The sequence below is a fragment of the Prionailurus bengalensis genome, chromosome X (genome assembly GCF_016509475.1).
Source record: "Prionailurus bengalensis isolate Pbe53 chromosome X, Fcat_Pben_1.1_paternal_pri, whole genome shotgun sequence".
NCBI classification, from domain to species: Eukaryota; Metazoa; Chordata; class Mammalia; order Carnivora; family Felidae; genus Prionailurus; species Prionailurus bengalensis.
The window spans coordinates 54,777,574-54,799,425 of NC_057361.1; the positions used below are offsets into that span (position 1 = coordinate 54,777,574).

The window sequence follows — 21,852 nt, forward strand, 5'->3', positions numbered from 1 at the left end:
CAAGACATTTTAATTAAGGTGTCAAAATATAATGATAAAGAAAAAAAATTAAAGCATAAATACAAAAGAAGACAGTAACTTAGAAGGGAAATCTATAAGGGTAGCAGGAGATTTTTCAACAGAAACTTTCCAAGCCAGAAGGGAATGCCATGATATATGCAGAGTGCTAAATGGGAAAAATCTACAGCTGAGAATACTCTATCTAGAAAGTCTGTCATTCAGAATAGGAGAGACAAAGAATTTTCCAGAGAAATAAAACCTAAAGGAGTTCTTGACCACTAAACTAGCCCAGCAAAAAATAATGAGGACACTTTGAGTGGAAAGGAGACACCAAAAGTGACGGTATGAAGTTAGATAACACAAAAACAATAAAAATGAATGTTTCTGTAAAATAAGTCAAGGAACTCACAAAATAAAATAACGGAAAATATGACACCATAGGAAAAGCTAGAAGGAGAAGGATGTAGAGAGAACAAGAAGGAAGAACAATGACATCCACGGATTATAGTACCTACAGTCAAGCTGCAGCCCAGCAGGGCTACGGTGCTTAAACTGCCCAGCTCACCCAATATATATACTGACTGCTGAGACATATGGGTGGTAAAGTTATGGAACCTATGGACAGCTCGCTGATGTCATCTATACCCAGGCTCAGACTACTGTAACATATGCCAGACCACATATGCAACTTCTTATGGACAGTGTCCCACGGGTTATATTACTCCAACTGCCCCCCAGGCATAGTCAGCCTGTCCAGGGTTATGGCACTGGTGTTTATGATAACACCTCTGTTATGGTCACTAACATCCAGACCTTCTATGCAGCTCAGTCTGCATATGGCACTCAGCCTGCTTACCCAGCCTATGGGCAGCAGCCAGAAACCACACTTGCAGTATTGTAGCAAACCTGCTAAAACTAGTCAACCTCAATATAGCACAACCATCCCAGCCTAGGATATGAACAGAGAAGCTACAGTTATCCCCAGGTACCTGGGAGCTACCCAGGCAGCCAGTCATGGCACCACCGTCTTATCCTCCTACCAGATATTCCTCTACACAGCCAACTAGTTATGAGCAGAGCAGTTACTCTCAGCAGAACACCCATGGGCTGCAAGCAGATATGGACAACAGGGTAGCTATGGTCAACAAAGCAGCTATGGGCATCAGTCAGCCACTAGTTAACTACTGCCAAACTGGATCCTACAGCCAGTCTTAAAGACAATATAGCCAACAGATCATCAGCTAAGGGCAGCAGAGTTCATTTCAATAGGACCACCCCAGTAGCATGGGTGTTTATATGCAGGAGCCTGGAGAGTTTTCTGGACCAGGAGAGAACCAGACCATGAGTGGCCCTGATAGCTAGGGCAGGGTAAGAGAGTGATTTGATTATGGAGGCATGAGCAGAGGCAGACAGAGAAGAGGACATGGTGGAATGAATGTGCTGGACAGCAAGATGTCTTCAAAAAGCCTATGGACCCATGGAGGAAGGACAAGACCTTGATCTAGGCCCACTAGTAGATACAGATGTAGACTCTGATAATAGTGCAATTTTTTGTGCAAGTTTTAAAAGACAATGTGACTCTAGATGATCTGGCAAACTTATTTAAGTAGGTGTGGAGTTGTTAAGATGAATAAGGAAACCAGACAACCCATGATCCATATCTACTTAGATAAGGAAACAGGAAAGCCCAAAGCAATGCTACAGTATCATACAAAGACCCACCAACTAGTGAGGAAACTTAAGGTTTCCCTTGCTCAGCAGAAACCTCCCATGAACAGCATGCAGGGTGGTATGCCTCTTTTGAGGGTAGAGGGACGCTGCTGCCACTCTGGGGAGGTCCACAGGGCCCAGAAAGTCCTGAGGACCCCATGGATAGCATGGGAGGCTGTGGAAGAAACAGAGGTGGCTTTCCCCCAAGAAGGCCCCAGGATTCTCAGACCCATCCAGAGGAGGAAACGTCCAGCACCATGCTGGAGACTGGAAGTTTTCCAATCTGGGGTGTAAAAAACCAGAACATTACCTGGAGAACAGGATTCAACCAATGTAAGGTCCTAAAGGCTGAAGGCTTCCTTCTACCATCCTTTCCACTTCCAGGTAGCAACCATGGCACAGGCAGCCCTGGTGGCATGACTGGGAGGAATAGGTGGCTTCATTGACCATGGTGGTCCAGGTGGAATGTTCAGAGGTGGCCAAGATGGCCAGGACATGGACTGAAGTAGGTTTGGTGCAGGAACATGAGGTGGCCCTGGTGGACCCACGAACCTTTGATGGAACAGATGGGAAGAAGAAGAGGTGGGCATGGAGGACCTGGAAAAATGGAAAAAGGCAAGCAATATCAGAAACACAGAAACACACCCTACAGAGACCTTGCAGAGCTGCATTGACTGTAAGATTTATTTTTTTAAACAGAAAATGTTTTAAATTTATGATGGCCACAACATTATGATTATTCCTTGTCTATACTTTAGTATTTTTCACCATTTGTGAAGAAACATTAAAGTAAGTTAAATAATAGTATGCCAAGTTTTCCCCCCTTCTTTTAAAGACAGTTGTTTAAGACTAAACAATGGGAACCCCTTGTGAGAATGCTCAGTATCATTGTGGAGAACCAAGAGGGCATCTAACTGTAACAATGTTAATGGTTGTCATGTTTTTTTTTACATAAAATTCCAAATGTTCATTAAAAAAATATCATAACATACACCTAAAACATGCAGAGAAGAAGAATAAATAATAGGTTCAAACTTAAATGACCATTAACTTAATGTAGACTGCTATGTGCAGAAGAAGCTATATACAAATCTAATGGTGCCCAGAAACCAAAGCCACTAATAAATATGCAAAGAATAAAGAGAAAGAAATCCAAATATATCACTAAAGAAAACCAGGAAACAAAAACAAAGAATCCAAGAAAATCTTCAGCAACAATTACAACACAAACAATAAAATGAAAATAAGCACATATCTATCAATACTTTAAATGTAAATGAACTAAAAGCTCCAATCAAAAGACATAGGGTGATAGATTACATGCAAAAACAAGAGCCATCTATATAGTACCTATAAGATACTCATTTTAGACCTAAAGATACCTGCAAATTGCAAGCGAGGGGATGGACAAATATCTATCATGCAAATAGATGTCAAAAGAAAGCCAGAGTAGCAATATTTATATCAGACAAAAAGATAATTTAAAGCAAGCAGTGTAACAAAAGACAAAGAAAAATATTATATAATAATAAGGGGGATAATCCAACAAGAAATATAACAATTATAAACATTTTGCCCCAATATAGGAGAATCCAAATACATAAAACATCTCATAATAAACATAAAGGAACTAACTGATAATAAGACAATAATGGACTGGTCATCTAAACAAAATTAATAAGAAAACAATGGCTTTGAATTAAATAATGGAACAGATGGACATAAGAGATATATTAAGAACATCCCATTGTAAAACAGCAAAATTCACATACTTTTCAATTCTCCATAATTGATCACATATTAATCCATAAAGCAAGTCTTAATGAATTCAAGAAAATCAAAGTCATACCATGCATCTTTTCTGACCAAAGTGTTATGAAACTAGAAGTCAATCACAAGAAAAGATATGGAAAGACCACAAATACGTGGAGGCTAAATAACATGCTATTAAACATTGAAGTAACATACTACTAAACAAATGAAAATGAAAATATGAAAATACCATGGTCGAAGACCTTTGGGATGCATCAAAAGTGGTTCTAAGAGGGGAATGTATAGCAATAAAGGCCTACATCAAGAAGCAAGAAAAATACCAAATAAATAACCTAACCTTACATCTAAAGAAGGTCGTAAAAAAAAAACAAACAAAATGTAAAACAAGCAGAAGGAAATAGTAAATATTAGAGCAGGAATAAATGATACAGAAAATAAATACAATAGAACACATCAATGAAACCAGGAGTGAGTTCTTTGAAAATAAAATTGATAAACCTCTAGCTAGTCATATCAAGAAAAGAAGAGAGAGGAATCAAATAAATAAAATCACAATGACAAAGGAGAAATAACAACTAAACCTACAGAAATACAAATAATTGTAAGAGAATATTATGAAAAACAATATGCCAACAAATTGTACAAACTAGAAGAAATGTACCAATTCCTAGAAACATATCAACTACCAAAACTGAAACATGAATAAATAGAAAATTTCAACAAACAATAACCAGCAAATAAATTGAATCAATAATCAAAAAAAGTCCCAAAAGATATAAGTCCAGGAACAGATGGCTTCACAGGGAAATTTAACCAAACATTTAGATAAGAGTTAATAGTTATTCTTCTCAAACTATTCCAAAAACAAAAACAAAAACAAAAAACAAAAACAAAAAGGAAGAAAAACTTCCAAATTCATTCTAGCAGGCCACCATTTTTTTGATACCAAAACCGGATAAATACACTAGTAAAAAAGAGAACTACATGACAATATCTATGATTAACTTAGATCAATAATCCTTAATATATGCTATCAAACTGAATCCAAAAATATGTTACAAAAGTCATTTCACCACAATCAAGTGGGATTTATTCCTGGGTTGCAAGTGTGGTTCAATATTCAAAAATCAATCAGTGTGAGACATCAAACCAACAAGAGAAAGGATAAGAACCATGCGATCATTTTAACAGATGCAAAAAAAAAACATTTGACAAAGTACAACATCCATTCATATGAAAACCCTCAACAAAGTAGATTCAGAACGAAATTACCTCAAAATAATAAAGGACATATATGAAAAACCCACAGTGAACATCAAACTCAATGGGGAAAAACTGAGAACTGTACCCCTAAAGTCAGGAACAAGACAAGTATGTCCAGTCTCATCACCTTTATTCAACACAGTACTGGAAGTCCTAGCCACAGCAGACAACAAAATGAAATAAAAAGCATCCAAATTGGTAAGGAAGAAGTAAAACTCTCACTATTTGCATATGACCTGACACTATATGTAGAAAACGTGAAAGACTGCAACAAAAAAAAAAATTTTGAACTGCTAAAGAAATTGGGTAAATTCACTGTATAGAAAGTTAATGTGCAGAAGTTTGTTGCATTTCTATACACTAATAATGAAAGAACACAAACAGAATTTAAGAAAACAATCCCATTTACACTATTCATAACAGTAAATTCAAATGGACTAAAGATCTAAATATGAGTTCTGGAACCATAAAAACCCCAGAGAAGAACCTAGGTAGTAACCTTCTTGACATCAGCAGTATAAACTTCTTTCTAGATATGCCTCCTGAGGCAAGGGGAAAAATAGCAAAAAACAAAAACAAAAACAAACAAACAAAAACTATTGGGACTTCATCAAAATAAAAACCTTCTGCACAGTGATGGAAACAATTAACAAAACTAAAAGGTATCCTATGGAATGGGAGAAGATATGCGCAAATGACATACCTGATAAAGGGTTAGTATCCAAAATATAGAAAGACCTTATAAAACTCCTCACGCAAAAACTAAATAATCCAGTTAAAGAATGGGCAGAAGACATGAATAGACATTTTTGCAAAGAAGATACACAGATAACCAACAGACACATGAAAAGATTCTCAACATCACTGATGATCAGGGAAATACAAATCAAACCTATACTATCACTTCACACCTTCCAGAATGACTAAAATTAACAAGAAACAACAGGTTTTGGTGAGCATGTGGCGAAAAGTGAACCCTCTTACACTGTTGGTGGAATGCAAACTGATGCAGCCACTCTGGAAAATAGTGTGAATGTTGCTCAAAAAGTTGAATATAGTACTAACCTATGATCCAGTATTTGCACTAGTAGGTACTAGCAAAAGAATACAAAAACACTAATTTGAAGGGATACATGCACCTTTATGTTTATAGCACCATTATCTACAAAAGCCAAATTATGGAAACAGCCCAAATGTACATCAATTGATGAATGGGTAAAGAAGTGACATAGATATAGGTAGATATAGATATAGATATAGATATTATGAGTAATAGTGTATATTACTCATGCTACATTTTCTTTATTCATTCATCAATCCATGGACACTTGAGCTGTTTCCATAATTTGGCTTTTGTATATGCATGTATATGTATTTGCATATATACAATGAAATATTATTCAGCCATAAAAAGGAATGAAATTTTGAAATTTGCAAGGGCATGAATGGAGTTTGAGGGTATAATGCTAAGTAAAATAAATCAATCAATTACCATATGAATCCACTCATTTGTGGAATTTAAGAAATGAGCAAAGGGAAAAAGAGAGAAAGAAAACAAGTAACAGACTCTTAATTATAGAGAACAAAGAAAAGGTTTATGAGAGGGCAGGTGGGTAGGGGTATTGGTCAAATAGGTGATGAGGATTAAGGAGTGCATGTGTCATGATGACCACCAGGTGATAGGGATTTATTTAATCACTATACTGAAACTAATAAAATTGAAACTAATAAAACTGCCTTTTTACCAGCTGTAATTTAAATTAAAATTTGAAAAAAACAAGTAGAAAAGGAGGGAATGGATGAAATAGATAATGGGTAATAAGAGTACACTTATCTTGATGAGCACTGAGTAATGTATAGAATTGCTGAATAATTATACTGTACACCTGAAACCAATATAAAACTGTATGATAATTTCCTTCAATGAAAAATAGTCCTAGGATTCTAAAAAAAAATAGCAAAAGTATGAAATGACCCCGTGTCCACCCATTGATGAATTGATAAAAAAGATGTGGTATATAAGCACAATGGAATGTGACATTCTAGATGGGGTCTTGTAACAGGAAAGAACATTGCATAAAATCTAAGGAAATCTGAATAAACTATGGACTTTAGTCAATAACAATGTATCAGTATTTGTTCATTAATTGTAACAAATGTACCTTCTTAGTGTAAGATGTTAATACTAACAGACTATAATAGGAACAAGATATATAGTAACTCTTTATACTATCTTCACAATTTTTCAGTAAATCTAAAACAGTTTTAAAAATAAAGTCTAGGGGAATCAGGGGGTATATGGGAAATCTGTACCTTCTTCTCAATCTTGCTGTGAAAATAAAATGCTCTTTAAAAAGTCTATTAATTTTTTTTAAAAAATAAAGTCTATTAAAAATTAAGTTAACCTAAACCCACAAATGAGTCCTCCTCATTGAAACATATATGAGGTAAAGAAAACTAACAAAAATGTGTCTTTGGAAGAGCAAAACTCAAGTTGTAAGTTATTATTATATTTTTTTTTGCAAAGGGACTATACTTTAGAAAGTCTATTAGTACCTTTTGTCTTAGTCATCTTAATTGCCAAAGAAATACTTGTCATTTTTTAAATTATTTTATTATATTTTATTTGTATTATGGTGTAGTTAACATACAGTGTTATATTAGTTTCAGGCATACAATATAGTGATTCAACAATTTCATACATCACCTGGTGCTTATCACACCAAGTGCAGTCAACCCCATCACCTATTGCAACCATCCCCATACTCCCTCACCTCTGGTAACCATCAGTTTGTCTCTATAGTTAAGAGTCTGCTTCTTGGTTTCTCTCTCTCTCTCTCTCTCTCTCTCTCTCTCTCTTTCTCTCTCTCTCTCTGTTTTTTTTTTTGCTCATTTACTTTGATTCTTAAACTCCACATGTGAGTAAAATCATACAGTATTTGACTTTCTCTGACTGATAGATTTTCTTTAGCATTGTACTTCCTAGCTTCATTCATGCCATTGCAAATGGTAATTTTTCTTTCTTCTTTATGACTGAATAATAATTACACACACACACACACATATACGTACTACTTCTTCCTTATTTGTTCATCAATCGATGGACACTTGGGCTGCTTTCACAATTTGGCTATGGTAAATAATACTTCAATAAACATAGGGGTATGTGTATCCCTCTGAATTATTGTTTTTGTGTTTTCTGGGTAAATTCCCAGTAGTGCGATTACTGGATTGTAGGGTAGTTCCATTTTTAACTTTGTAAGGAGCCTCCATACTGTTTTCCAGAGTGGCTGCACCAGTTTGTATTCCAACCAACAGTTCCCCTTTCTCCATTGCTTGCCAACATGTGTTCCTGTGTTCTTGAATTTACCCATCTGACAAGTGTCAGCTTATATCTCATTGTATTTTGATTTGTATTTCCATGATGGACAGTGATTTTGAGTATCTTTTCATGTGTCTGTTGGCCATCTGTATGTCTTTGGAAAAATGTATATTCATGTCCTCTGCCCATTTTTAATTGGATTATTCATTTTTTGGGGGAAATGAATTTTATAAATTCTTTGTATATTTTAGAAACTAACCCTTTGTCAGAGGTCATTTGCAAATATCTTTTCCTATTCTGTAGGTTGCCTTTTAGTTTTGTTGTTTCCTTCACTGTGCAGAAGCTTTTTATTTTGATGAAGTCCCAATAGTTTATTTTTGCTTGTTCCCCTTGCCTCAGGAGACATATCTAGAAGGAAGTTGCTACTGTCAACGTCAAAGAGGTTATTGCCTGTGTTGTCCTCTATGACTTTTAAGGTTTCAGGTCTCACATTTAGGTCTTTAATCCATTTTGAATTTATTTTTGTGTATGGTGTAATAAAGTGTTCGAATTTTATTCTTCTGAATGTAGATTACCACTTTTCCCAACACCATTTTTTGAAGAGACTCTCTTTTGCCCATTGGGTATTCATTTCTCCTTTGTAGAATATTAAATGACCACATAATTGTGGGGGTATTTCTGAGCTTTCTATTCTGTTCCATTGATCAATGTTTGTATTTTAGTGCTAGTACCATACTGTTTTTATTACTATAGTTTTGTGATATAGCTTAAAGTCTGGAATTGTGATATCTCCAGCTTTGATTTTCTTTTGCAAAATTATTTTGCCTATTCAGAGCACTTTGGGGTTCAAAAATGTTAGGATTTTTTTGTTCTAGCTTTTTAAAAATCCTCTTGGTATTTTGATAGGAATTGCATTAAATTGATTGATTTAGGAAGCATAGACATTTTATTTTATTTTATTGTATTTTATTTTATTTCATTTCATTGTATTTTATTTTATTTTATTTTATTTTATTTTATTTTATTTTATTTTCAATATATGAAGTTTATTGTCAAATTGGTTTCCATACAACACAAAGTGCTTATCCCAAAAGGTGCCCTCCTCAATACCCATCACCCACCCTCCCCTCCCTCCCACAACCCATCAACCCTCAGTTTGTTCTCAGTTTTTAAGAGTCTCTTATGCTTTGGCTGTCTCCCACTCTAACCTCTTTTTTTTTTCCACCCCCTCCCCCATGGGTTTCTGTTAAGTTTCTCAGGATCCACATAAGAGTGAAACCATATGATAACTGTCTTTCTCTGTATGGCTTATTTCACTTAGCATCACACTCTCCAGTTCCATCCATGTTGCAACAAAGGGCCATATTTCATTCTTTCTCATAGCCACGTAGTACTCCATTGTGTATATAAACCACAATTTCTTTATCCATTCATCAGTTGATGGACATTTAGGCTCTTTCCATAATTTAGCTATTGTTGAGAGTGCTGCCATAAAGATTGGGGTACAAGTGCCCCTATGCATCAGCACTCCTGTATCCCTTGGGTAAATTCCTAGCAGTGATATTGCTGGGTACAGGGTAGGTCTATTTTTAATTTTTTGAGGAACCTTCACACTGTTTTCCAGAGTGGCTGCACCAATTTGCATTCCCACCAACAGTGCAAGAGGGTTCCCGTTTATCCACATCCTCACCAGCATCTATAGTCTCCTGATTTGTTCATTTTGGCCACTCTGACTGGCGTGAGGTGATATCTGAGTGTGGTTTGATTTGTATTTCCCTGATGAGGAGTGACGTTGAGCATCTTTTCATGTGCCTGTTGGCCATCTGGATGTCTTCTTTAGAGAAGTGTCTATTCATATTTTCTGCCCATTTCTTCACTGGGTTATTTGTTTTTCGGGTGTGGAGTTTGGTGAGCTCTTTAGAGATTTTGGATACTAAACATTAGTCCGACATGTCATTTGCAAATATCTTTCCCCATTCCGTGGGTTGCCTTTTAGTTTTGTTGGTTGTTTCCTTTGCTGTGCAGAACCTTTTTCTCTTTATAAGGTCCCAGTAGTTCATTTTTGTTTTTAATTCCCTTGCCTTTGGGGATGTGCCAAGTAAGAAATTGCTACGGCTGAGATCAGAGAGGTCTTTTCCTGCTTTCTCCTCTAGGGTTTTGATGGTTTCCTGTCTCACATTCAGGTACTTTATCCATTTTGAGTTTATTTTTGTGAATGGTGTGAGAAAGTGGTCTAGTTTCAACCTTCTGCATGTTGCTGTCCAGTTCTCCCAGCACCATTTGTTAAAGAGACTGTCTTTTTTCCATTGGATGTTCTTTCCTGCTTTGTCAAAGATGAGTTGGCCATACATTTGTGGGTCTAGTTCAGGGGTTTCTATTCTATTCCATTGGTCTATATGTCTGTTTTTGTGCCAATACCATGCTGTCTTGATGATTAAAGCTTTGTAGTAGAGGCTAAAGTCTGGGATTGTGATGCCTCATGCTTTGGTCTTCTTCTTCAAAATTACTTTGGCTATTCAGGGCCTTTTGTGGTTCCATATGAATTTTAGGATTGCTTGTTCTAGTTTCGAGAAGAATGCTGGTGCCATTTTGATTGGAATTGCATTGAATGTGTAGATAGCTTTGGGTAGTATTGACATTTTAACAATATTTATTCTTCCAATCCATGAGCAGGGAATGTCTTTCCATTTCTTTATATATTCTTCCATATTCTTCATGAGCTTTCTATAGTTTTCAGCATACAGATCTTGTACATCTTGGGTTAGATTGATTCCTAGGTATTTTATGCTTCTTGGTGCAATTGTGAATGGGATCAGTTTCTTTATTTGTCTTTCTGTTGCTTCATTATTAGTGTATAAGAATGCAACTGATTTCTGGACATTGATTTTGTATCCTGCAACTTTGCTGAATTCATGTATCAGTTCTAGCAGACTTTTGCTGGAGTCTATCAGATTTTCCATGTATAATACCATGTCAACTGCAAAAAGTGAAAGCTTGACTTCATCTTTGCCAATTTTGATGCCTTTGATTTCCTTTTGTTGTGTGATTGCTGATGCTAGAACTTTCAACACTATGCTAAACAACAGCGGTGAAAGTGGACATCCCTGTTGTGTTCCTGATCTCAGGGAAAAAGCTCTCAGTTTTTCACCCTTGAGAATGATGTTAACTGTGGGCTTTTCATAAATAGCTTTTATGATCTTTAGGTATATTCCTTCTGTCCCGACTTTCTCAAGGGTTTTTATTAAGAAAGATTGCTGAATTTTAACAAAGGCCTTTTCTGCATCAATTGACAGGATCATATGGTTCTTCTCTTTTCTTTTATTAATGTGATGTATCACATTGATTGATTTGTGAATGTTGAACCAGCCCTGCATCCCAGGAATGAATCCCACTTGATCATGGTGAATAATTCTTTTTATATGCTGTTGAATTCAATTTGCTGGTATCTTATTGAGAATTTTTTGCATCCATATTCATCAGGGATATTGGCCTGTAGTTCTCTTTTTTTACTGGGTCTCTGTCTGGTTTAGGAATCAAAGTAATACTGGCTTCATAGAATGAGTCTGGAAGTTTTCCTTCCCTTTCTATTTCTTGGAATAGCTTGAGAAGGATAGGTGTTATCTCTGCTTTAAACGTCTGGTAGAACTCCCCTGGGAAGCCATCTGGTTCAGACTCTTATTTGTTGGGAGATTTTTGATGACTAATTCAGTTTATTTTCTGGTTATGTGTCTGTTCGAGCTTTCTATTTCCTCCTGATTGAGTTTTGGAAGAGTGTAGGTGTTTAGGAATTTGTCCATGTCTTCCAGGTTGTCCAGTTTGTTGGCATATAATTTCTTCATAGTATTCCCTGATCATTGCTTGTATAACTGAGGGATTGGTTGTAATAATTGCATTTTCAATCATGATTTTATCTATTTGGGTCATCTCCCTTTTCTTTTTGATAAGCCTGGCTACAGGTTTATCAATTTTTTTTTTCTCAACGTTTATTTATTTTTGGGACAGAGAGAGACAGAGCATGAACGGGGGAGGGGCAGAGAGAGAGGGAAACACAGAATCGGAAACAGGCTCCAGGCTCTGAGCCATCAGCCCAGAGCCTGACGCGGGGCTCGAACTCCCGGACCGCAAGATCGTGACCTGGCTGAAGTCGGACGCTTAACCGACTGCGCCACCCAGGCGCCCCTGTCAATTTTGTTTATTTTTTTCCAAAAACCAACTCGTGGTTTCGTTGATTTGCTCTACCTTTTTTTTTAGATTTTATATTGTTTATTTCTGCTCTGATCTTTATTATTTCTCTTCTTCTTCTGGATTTAGGCTGTCTTTGCTGTTCTGCCTCTTGTTCCTGTAGGTGTGCTGTTAGATTTTGTATTTGGGATTTTTCTTGTTTCTGGAGATAGGCCTGGATTGCAATGTATTTTCCTGAGGACTGCTTTCGCTGCATCCCAGAGCGTTTGGATTGTTGTTATATTTTCATTTTCATTTGTTTTCACATATATTTTTAAATTTCTTCTCTAATTTCCTGGTTGACTCACTCATTCTTTAGTAGGATATTCTTTAACCTCCATGCTTTTGGAGGTTTTCCAGACTTTTTCTTGTGGTTGATTTCAAGCTTCATAGCATTGTGGTCCGAAAGTATGCATGGTATAATTTCAATTCTTGTATACTTATGAAGGGCTGTTTGGTGACCCAGTATGTGATCTGTCTTGTAGAATGTTCCATGTACACTCGAGAAGAAAGTATATTATGTTGCTTTGGGATGCAGAGTTCTAAATAGATCTGTCAAGTCCATCTGATCCAATGTATCATTCAGGGCCCTTGTGTCTTTATTGACCGTGTGTCAAGATGATCTATCCATTTCTGTAAGTGGAGTGTTAAAGTCCCCTGCAATTACCACGTTCTTATCAATAAGGTTGCTTATGTTTGTGAGTAATTGTTTTATATATTTGGGGGCTCCTGTATTCGGCGCATAGACATTTATAAGTGTTAGCTCTTCCTGATGGATAGCCCCTGTGGTTATTATATAATGCCCTTCTTCATCTCTTGTACAGCCTTGAATTTAAAGTCTAGTTTGTCTGATATAAGTATGGCTACTGCAGCTTTCTTTTGACTTCCAGTGGCATGATAAATAGTTCTCCATCCCCTCACTCTCAATATGAAGGTGTCCTCAGGTCTTAAATGAGTCTCTTGTAGACAGCAAATAGATGGGTCTTGTTTTTTTATCCATTCTGATACCCTATGTCTTTTGGTTGGCGCATTTAATCCATTTACATTCAGTGTTACTATTCAAAGATATGGGTTTAGAGTCATTGTGATGTTTCATGCTTGTACCGATGTCTCTGGTACTTTGTCTCACAGGATCCCCCTTAGGATCTCTTGTAGGGCTGGTTTAGTGGTGACGACTTCCTTCAGTTTTTGTTTGTTTGGGAAGACCTTTATCTCTCCTTCTATTCTAAATGACAGACTTGCTGGATAAAGGATTCTCGGCTGCATATTTTTTCTGTTCATCACATTGAAGATCTCCTGCCATTCCTTTCTGGCCTGCCAAGTTTCAGTAGAGAGATCGGCCACGAGTCTTACCGGTCTCCCTTTATATGTTAGAGCACGTTTATCTCTAGCTGCTTTCAGAATTTTCTCTTTATCCTTGTAGTTTGCCAGTTTCACTATGATATGTCGTGCAGAAGATTGATTCAAGTTACGTCTGAAGGGAGTTCTCTGTGCCTCTTGGATTTCAATGCCTTTTTCCTTCCCCAGATCCAGGAAGTTCTCAGTTATTATTTCTTCAAGTACCCCTTCAGCACCTTTCCCTCTCTCTTCCTCCTCTGGAATACCAATTATGCATATATTATTTCTCTTTAGTGCATGACTTAGTTCTCTAATTTTCCCCTCATACTCCTGGATTTTTTTTATCTCTCTTTTTCTCAGTTTCTTCTTTTTCCATAATTTTATCTTCTAGTTCGCCTATTCTCTCCTCTGCCTCTTCAATCTGAGCTGTGGTTGTCTCCATTTTATGTTGCAGCTCATTGATAGCATTTTTTAGCTCCTCCTGGCTGTTCCTTTTTCCCTTGATCTCTGTAGCAAGAGATTCTCTGCTGTCCTTTATACTGTTTTCAAGTCCAGCGATTAATTTTATTACTATTATTCTAAATTCTTTTTCTGTTATATTGTTTAAATCCTTTTTGATCAGTTCGTTAGCGCTTGTTATTTCCTGGACATTTTTCTGAGGGGAATTCTTCCATTTTGTCATTTTGAATAGTCCCTGGAGTGGTGAGGGACTGCGGGGCACTTCCCCTGTGCTGTCTTGAATAACTTGCGTTGGTAGGTGGGGCCACAGTCGGACCTGATGTCTGCCCCCAGCCCACCGCTGGGGCCACTGTCATACTGCTGTGTGCCTTCTCTTCCCCTCTCTTAGGGGTGGGATTCACTGTGGGGTGGCGTGTCCCGTCTGTGCTACTTGCACACCACCAGGCTTGTGGTGCTGGGGATGTGGCGTATTAGCTGGGGCGGATTGGCAAGGTGCACAGGGGCGGGAGGGGCAGGCTCAGCTCCCTTTTTCTTCAGAGATCCACTTCAGGAGGGGCCCTGTGGCACCAGGAGGGAGTCAGACCCGCCGGAGGGATGGATCCACAGAAGCACAGCATTGGGTGTTTGCGCGGTGCAAGCAAGTTCCCTGGCAGGAACTGGTTCCCTTTGGGATTTTGGCTGGGGGATGGGCGAGACAGATGGCGCTGGCCAGCACCTTTGTTCCCCACCAAGCTGAGCTCTGTCGTCCGGGGTCAACAACTCTCCCTCCCATTGTCCTCCAGCCTTCCCGTTCTCTGAGCAGAGCTATTAGCTTATAACCCTCCAGATGTGAAGTCCCACTTGCTGTCAGAACACACTCCATCTGGCCCCTCTGCTTTTGCAAGCCAGACTCAGGGGCTCTACTTGGCCGCGGGCCACCCCTCTGCCCCAGTTCCCTCCTGCCAGTCTGTGTAGTGCACACCGCCTCACCCCCCTTCCTACCCTCTTCCGTGGGCCTTTCATCTGCGCTTGGCTCCGGAGACTCCGTTCTGCTAGTCTTCTGTCAGTTTTCTGGGTTATTTAGGCAGGTGTAAGTGGAATCTAAGTGATCAGCAGGGCGTGTGGTGAGCCCAGAGTCCTCCTACACCTCCATCTTCCCAGGATTCCCCAGAAGCATAGACTTTTTAACAATATTTGCTCTTCCAATCCATGAACATGGAATGCCTTTCATTTCTTTGTGTCATCTTCAATTTCTTTCATCAATGTTTCATAGCTTTCAGAATACAGATCTTTTATCTCTTTGGTTAGGTATAATCCCATGTATCTTATTTTGGGTATAGTTATAAATGGGATTGTTGTCTTAATTACTCTTCGTGCTTTTTCATTATTAGTGTATAGAAATGCAACAGACTTCTGCACATTGTTTTTGTACCCTGTGACTTTACAGAATTCCTTTATTCTAGCAGTTTTTTGGTGGAGTATTTCAGGTTTCTTTTATATACTATCATGTCATCTGCAAACAGTGAGAGTTTTTACTTCTTCCTTACTGATTTGGATGCTTTTTTATTTCTTTTTATCTAATTGCTGTGGCTAGGACTTCCAGTATTAGGTTGACTAAAAGTGGTGACATTGGACATCTTTGTCTTGTTACTCACCTTACAGGGACAGCTCTCAGTTTTCTCCCAGTAAGCATGCTGTTCACTGTGGATTTTTCGTATATTTCCTTTATTATGTTGAGATATGTTGACTCTAAACCTACTTTGTTGAGGGATTTCACTATGAATGGATATTGTACTTTATCAAATGCTTTTTTACATATATTGAAATGATCATGTGGTTTTATCCTTTTTTCTATTGATGTGATATATAACATTGATTGCTTTTCAAATATTGAACCACACTTACAACTCAGGAATAAATTCCACTTGATCTTGGTGAATGATTCCTTTAATGTCTTGTTGGATTTGGTTTGGTGGTATTTTATTGAGGATTTTTGCATCTCTGTTCTTCAAAGGTATTGGCCTGTAGTTCTCTCTTTTTAGTGGTCTTTAGCTCATGTTGATACAGGGTATTGCTAGCCTCATAGAATGAATTTAGAAATTTTCCTTTCTTTTCTATATTTTGGAATAGTTTGGGAAGAATAGGCATTAACTCATCTTTAAATGTTGCCCTTGAAGCCATCTGTTCCTGGACTTTGTTTTTTGGGAGTGTTTTGATTACTGATTCAATTTCTTTGCTGGCTATTGATTTGTTCAAATTTTCTATTTTTTCCTGTTTCAGTTTTGGTCTTTTATATGTTTTTAGGAATTGATCAATTTCTTCTTGGTTGTGCAATTTGTTTGCATATTGTTTTTCATAAAATTCTCTTAGAATTGTTTGCACCTCTGTGGCATTGGTTATTTCCCCTCTTTCTCTGGTGATTTTGTTTGAGTTATTTTTGTTATGGGTTTGGCCAGAGGTTTATCAATTTTATTGATCTTTTCAAAGAACCATATCCTTGTTTCATTAATATGTTCTACTGGTTTTTTTTTGTTTTTTTAGTTTCTATACCACTTATTTTTGCTCTATTATTTATAATTTCCTCCCTTCTGTTGGTTTTGTGTTTTGTTTGTTCTTTTTCTAGCTCCTTGTGGTATAAGATTAGGTTGTTTATTTGAGATTTTTCTTGCTTCCCATTGTAGGCCTGTATTGCTATGAACTTCCCTTTTAGAACCACTTTTTCTGCATCCCACAGGTTTGGGACCATTGTGTTTTCATTTTCATTTGTTTACATGTACTTTTTGATTTCTTATTTGATTTCTTGGCTGACCCATTCATTCTTTAGTAGCATGTTATTTAACTTCACCATATTTGTGGTTCCAGATTTTTTCTTGTGGTTGATTTCTGATTTCATAGTGGTGTGGGCAGAAAAGATGCATGGTATGACCTCAGTCTTTCTGAATTTGTTGAGGCTTATTTTGTGGCCTAATATGTGATCTATTCTTGAGAATGTTCCATGTGTACTTGAAAAGAATGTGTATTCTGCTGGTTTAGGATGAAATGCTCTGCATATATCTGTTAAGTCCATCTGGTACAGAGTGTTATTAAAAGCCACTCTTTCCTTGTTGATTGTCTATGTTTGGATTATTTGTCTATCGATTTAAATGGGATGTTAAAACCCCTTACTATTATTGAATTACTATTGATTAGTTGCTTTATGTTCTTACTAATTTTTTTTTAATTTGGGTGCTCCTATTTTGGTTTCATATATGTTTAAAATTGTTATATCTTCTTGTTGAATTTTCCAATTATCTATTTTGTAATTATTATTCTTTTTTTAATTTTAGAGAGGGGGAAGAGAGAGGAAGAAGGAGAGAAAGACAATACAAGCATGCTCCATGCTCAGCATAGAATGTAATGAGGGGCTTGATCCCAGGATCATGACATGAGCGAAAATCGAGTTGGATGCTCAGTTGACTGAGCCACCCAGGTGCCCCTGCATTTTCCTTTTTATTATTACATAGTGTTATTCTTTGTCTCTTTTTATAGTATTTGTTTTAAAGTCTATTTTGTCTCATGTAAGTATTGCTACTGTGGCTTCCTTATGAAACCATTTGCATAAATGTTTCTCCATCACCTCACTTTCAGCCTACAAGTTTCTTTAGCTCTTTTTTTTTTAATGTTAATTCATTTTTGAGAGAGAGACAGACAGACAGAATGTGAGCAGAAGAGGAGCAGAGAGAGAGGGAGACACAGAAACTGAAGCAGGCTCCAGGCTCTGAGCTGTCAGCACAGAGCCCGATGTGGGACTCAAACTCATGAACCATGAGATCATGACCTGAGCCAAAGTCAGATGCTTAACCAACAGAGCCACCCAGGTGCTCCTAGGTTTCTTTAGTTCTGAAATGAGTGTCCTGGAGGCAACAGTTAAGTGAGACTTTTTTTTAATGTACTCTGTCATACTTTGTCTTTTGATTGGAGCATTTAGTCCATTTACATTCAAAGTAATTATTTATAAATATGTATTTATTGTCATTTTGTTTCTTGCTTTGTGGTTACTTTTTGTAGTTTTTCTCTGATCCTTTCTTTTCTCTGTCTCTCTCTTCCTTGGTTTGCTGGTTTTCTTTAGTGATATACTTGTGTTTTTTACTTTCTTGGCATATCTCTTTCTGGTTTTTCATTTGTGGTTACCATTAAGTTTACAGATAATGTAGCAGTCTGTATTAAGCTGATGGTCGCTTAATTGTGAACCCATTCTTTATTCCTGTTCCCTCCTCTTTGAATATGCTTGGTATCCTCTTTCACATCCTTTTATTTTGTGCCTCTCTTGATTGATTTTTACAGATATACTTATTGCTTTTTGCTTTTGTGCTTCCTAAGTTTTTACTCTTAGTTATGGTTTTCCAGTGACAGAGTCCCCCTTATATTTTGTAGGGGCTTAGTTGTCATGAATTCTTCTAACTTTTGTTTGGGAAACACTATCTCCCCTTCTATTCTGAATTGCAGTCTTGTTGGATAAAGTATTCTCAGGTGCAGATTTGTCCCCTTCAGCACTTTGAATACATCATCAAACTCCCTTGTGGCCTGCAAAGTTTCTGCTGAAAACTAAGCTCATAGCCTTATGGATTTTCCTTTGTATATAACTGTCTTCTTTTCTCTTACAATGTATAAAATTATTTATCACTATATTTTTGCCATGTTAATCACTATGTGTCTTGGTGTGGACCTCCTTGGGTCCTTGGGTAAAATTTGTTGAGGGATCTCTATGCTTCCTAGATCTGGATCTCTGTTTCCTTCCCCATATTTGGGAAGTTTTCAGCTATTATTTCTTCAAATACATGTTCTGCTCCCATCTCTTTTTCTTATCATTCTAGGATCCCTATAATGAAAATGTTAATTATGCTTGATGGAGTCACAGAGTTCTCTAAGTCTACTCTCTTTTTGCATTATTTGTTTGCCTCTCACTTGTTCAGCTTGGTTCTTTTCCATTACTCTATCCTCCAGGTCACTAATATATTCTACTTCCTGTAGCCTACTATTTATCCCATCTATGTTATTTTTAATCTCGTTTATTGAGTTCTTCATGTCTTCTATATTATTTTTTTATCTCCTTGTCAAAGGTGTCACTGATATCATCCACCCTTTTCTGAAGATCAGTGAGTATCTTTATGATAATTTCTTTTTAAATTTTGTAGTAGGCATACTACTTATTTCTCTTTTGTTTAGATCTCCTTTTGTGATTTTGTCCTGTTCTTTCATTTGAGACATATTTCTCTGTCTCCTCATTTTGTCTACCTCCTTTGTCTGTTCTGTAGGAAAGTTAGCTATGTCCTCTGCTTTTGAAGCAGTGGCTTTATGAAGAAGTCCTATAGTGTCCTGCAGTGCAGTGTCCCCTATTCTTCAGAACTTGGCACTTTAAGGAAGTCTCTTAAGTGTGCTTCTTATGTCCTGTTATTGTGTCTGAGTTGCTTTTCCTTTCAGTCCTGAAGTCTGCACTGACTCTTTGCCTGTTGTGGGCTATGCTTGTTCTCAGTGATGTTTGTGAGAAATGGGCAAGCTGGATCTACTGCAGAAGGGCTCAGGATCAGGGAGTAGTGTTAGCAAAATTTTCACTGAGCCTCTAGTTCCAGGCCTGATCTCCCACAGCCCAGTGGCCACTAGAGGCAAGGCGCATGGCAGTGATGGTGGCAGCCAGGGACATTCAGCATCTATGCAGGCAGTGGCTGGTCAGGGTTTAAGCATGGCATTAGCAAAACTGGCACTGAGCTCATGGCGAGCAGGTTGGGGTGGGTGAGTCCTCAGAACTCCTGGGCAAGGCACCCTGCTAATGGGTTAGGTAGCAAGTGTCTGCACTGAGGTGCCCCCTGCATGTGGCTCTGTGTTTATGCTAAGCTGTGGAGTAGGAACAACTCCTTTGTTCCCAGAAAAGTCCCAGAACATGCCCTGAAACCAGATTAAAAGATCTCTCTCCCTTTTTACAGGCTTTTGTTTCTATGTTGCCTCTCTTTGGGGTGTTGTTTCTTTAAGGAGGGAGACCTAGTTATCACTCACTCTCCTGGCTCACCTAGTGCTATGTCAGCTGACCTTTAAAGCTCCAGGCTCTGAGTTCCATTGGTTATAAAAACTCAAGGTATTCAGCCCCTCTGGTTTTCAAGGCCAGGTGTTATGGGGATTTATTTTTCCGATGTGGGCTCCCTAGTGCTTTTTCCTCTTCATGGTTGCAGTTCCCTTCCTCTTGAAGGCAGCTACTGACCTCAGTTTTTGCCCTTCCTAATCTGTCCCATGTGGCCTATTCTCTACATTTAGTTGCAGAGTTTCTTCTACCAGTCTTTGGATTATTCTCTGGTTTATATATTTGGATGAAAGCGATATCTAGTTTTAAACCTGGGAAGAGGTAAGTTTAGGGTTCTCCTACTCTGCCATCTCCCCAAACTTATCCAGAGACACATCTAAAGTAATACTCTTAAAATGGGATATTTTTGAAGGAAGGGAAGAAAAAATATACTTAAAGTGGTGAATAACAATTGGCACCCACAAATTAAGGTTTACAAAGCCATCAGCATATGTATGGAATTCAATTGCCAAGATTTTCAGAAGAGGTGACCCTGAGAGAGTACGGTCTTGTGTAAGCCAAGTATCAAGATGGAGAAGCAGCTGGCCAGAGCAGCTAGCCAAGCACCCTGGATTCTGGTTCTCTGTTCTAGCTAGAAGATTCAGTTGCCCTCTCCAACATCCAGTATAAACTGTAACAATAAAGTAAGAGAACTCCCAATATGCCAAGCCAAGCTACTTAGATTAATTATCAGGCTTGATCCTAAAGAAACTTTGGTCAAATTCACAACCCTCCTCATTCAGACTGACAATCAAATGAAGAAGAGAGAGTTACATTGTCAAAATGTTACATGGTTTGCTTCAGAATTTACAGAGTGGATTTGGTCACTTATGTTAAGGCTATATACAGAAAACAGACAATTTTAAAAAAACAAAACAAAAACAAGTTTAAGATTTAAAAATAATAAGTAAATATAATTTTTAAAAAGTTCCATATGGAGTTATCAACTGAATGCATCTTATTATCCTAAAGATCTAAAGAATTTTTAAAATAGATATAGTTCATGATACATTATTAAATACTTTATGACATAGCAATGATAATCTTATCAAACAACATAAAAGGATATTTTCACCAAGAAAAAGCATAAACATAAAGCCATGATCTTATGAACACTCCCAAGCAAAATTTACCTTTTGTGTCTACACCTATTTTATACACTTGTAATCTTAATGTATATGTAATTTTATTTCACTTAAAAAAATAATGCCATATTGGAAACATTTGTCCATAGTGTTACAGTTTTCTTAATTAAAATGGTAATTGTTGCATATTATTCCTTTGAGTTAGTATGTAAAATGGTATTTATGTTGGATATTTAGGTTATTTCTGATATTTTTATTAGTAGTAGTAAATAAGTAACCAAAAAATGAAGAAGTTCCTTTTCTGATTAAGATGGAGAATTACACTCCAATTTGTCTTTCCCACTGAATGCAACTAAAATTCCTGTACAGAAGGCAAGAAGGAAGTATACGAGAACTCTATAGAGTAAATGGTAGCTGGTAAATTGTAAAAGGAAACAAAAACTAAAGTTCAAGCAATACACCAATTCATTTCCTAGATTTTTCCTTATATATCCTCTATCCTAAACTCAAGGGCATCATGAAGTCCAGAACTGCACAATAAGTACAGACAAAAAGAGCTCCAAGAAAAGGCTTCATTTTTTTTTTTTTGGCCTAAGGACCAGAAATAACAC

The 21,852-nt window shown here is 37.3% G+C and overlaps 1 pseudogene; it reads left to right on the top strand.

Moving 5' to 3' along the window:
• The first annotated feature begins 452 nt into the window (after positions 1-452).
• LOC122477076 lies at positions 453-2,384 on the top strand (annotated as a pseudogene).
• Positions 2,385-21,852: the final 19,468 nt, after the last annotated feature.